The following is a 2,109-nucleotide window of genomic DNA, read 5'->3' on the forward strand; positions in this document are numbered from 1 at the left end:
TATTTTTTAAAGTATAATAAATGTTCAAATTGATAGCTCTCAATTATACTGTTGAATGGCTATAGTGTTGAATGGTAATGGTTAAATATTTGGAAAATGAAAACAATTTCCTAGAGACATCAGTAGTATTGGTATCAGTGATACCGGCCTTCAGCCATAAAAAAAGATGATATTAAACAAATATTAAAACTATCTTTATGTTGTTTCTACATTAATTTGAAGACTGAATGTGAAATTATTGCAATATAAAAGTATATTTAAAAACTTGTTAGTTTTGTTAGGTGGGATTAACTACGAATCATCACGATTAATTTCAGAAAAAATGTGCGATTAGTTATATATATATTTACATACATACATACACACACACACACACACACACGTATATATATATATATATATATTACAAATAAATAAATAAATTAATAAATTAATGAATAAAGTTGAAATGGAAAAACTCAAAAATATTTTTTTACAGTGTGTGTGTGTGTGTGTGTGTGTGTGTGTATATATATAAATGTTTATATCTCTCCATATATGCAAAAAGATAAATGATACAGTATAATAAAGAAGCATTTTAAAAAACTGTTTAATTCATAATACAATAGAGAACCCTAAAGAACGCTTTTATCCCAAAATGAAATTTTAAATGTCATGGGAGTGAGTAAATGTGATAAAAGGCATTACAGACCCAGTCTTCAAGTTATCCTTTTTTGATGATAATATTCCATATATGTAAGTCCTGTTTAAGCCCACAATAAGGATTTCCCTTGTAAGTCTGATTTTGACATTTTTAATTTTATTTTAAAATGTGAAATTTAAATATTTTCAGCTCAAATGATAACTTTATAAAATTGGTAGGAGTCAGAAGATATTGAAGCTAGGCTTCTGTGCTGTGCTCCAAGGTGGGGTGCATTAAGGTTCAGTGCTCGGTCCTCTACTTTTCTTCACTTAAACAACTTCACTGGACACAAAGGCACATGGCTTCTCCTACTACTGCTATGCAGATGATGTGCAGCTCTTTTATTTCAACCTGATGATGCCTCTGTATGAACTTGTATCTCTGACAGCCTTTCAAACATCTGCTTAGATCAGTGTTTCCCAACCCTGTTGCTTGAGGCACACCAACAGTACAGATTTTTGATGTCTCCATTATCTGACTCATCTATTTCAGGTTTTGGAGTCTCTTAACATGCTGATTAGATGAATTAGGTGTGTTTGATTAGGAAGAGTTTAAATTGTGTAGTATTGGTGTGCCTCCAGGAACAGGTTCAGGAAAGAATGGGTTAGATGAAGGGGCATCATCCACAACTCAGTCTTGCAAAGACGGAAACAACCAGGTTAGCAAGGAACCCGGGGCTAGTTTTTGACGAGTATTTACACCCACATTTCAACAACCCTGTTGTGTAGGTTTGCACTTTACAACATCAGGAAAATCAGACCTTTTCTGTCAGAGTGGTGCAGCTCCTTGTCCTAGTTCTTGTCATTTCCAGACTGGACTACTGCCATGTTCTATTGGCAGGCCTTCCAACCAGTGCCACTAAGCCTCTGCAGATGATCCAGAATGCAGCAGCACATCTGGTCTTCAATCAGCTAAAGAGAGCCCACATCACACTCATCCTGATCTCACTCCACTGGCTCCCAGTTAAGGCCAGAATCAAATTTAAGGTTGTGATGCTGGATTTGCAGGACTGCCAGTGGAACAGCACCTCCCTACCTCAAGTCACTCGTACAAGTATACGCTCCCTCTCCCCTGCCAGCTCAGGTCACGGAATGAGCGACGCCTTTTTGTTCCTTCACAACAAGACAAAAAGTCGCTCTCCAAAACACTCACCCTCTCAGTTCCTCTCTGGTGGAATGAACTACCAACCTCCACTCAAACTACTGAGACCATCACATCTTTTCCACCAGCACTTAACCACTCCACAACTCTAAACCAACACACACACACACACACACACACACATGTCTGGTTTGCTATCCTTGTGGGGACTCTCCATAGGCATAATGTTTTTTCTACCTTACAGATCGTATATTCTATTGCCCTACACCTAAACCTACCCCTTACAGGAAACTTTGTGCATTTTTAGATTTTCTTTCAACTTCATT

The sequence above is a fragment of the Sinocyclocheilus rhinocerous genome, unplaced genomic scaffold, assembly GCF_001515625.1.
Source record: "Sinocyclocheilus rhinocerous isolate Xijiao unplaced genomic scaffold, SAMN03320098_v1.1 scaffold504, whole genome shotgun sequence".
Lineage (NCBI taxonomy): Eukaryota > Metazoa > Chordata > Actinopteri > Cypriniformes > Cyprinidae > Sinocyclocheilus > Sinocyclocheilus rhinocerous.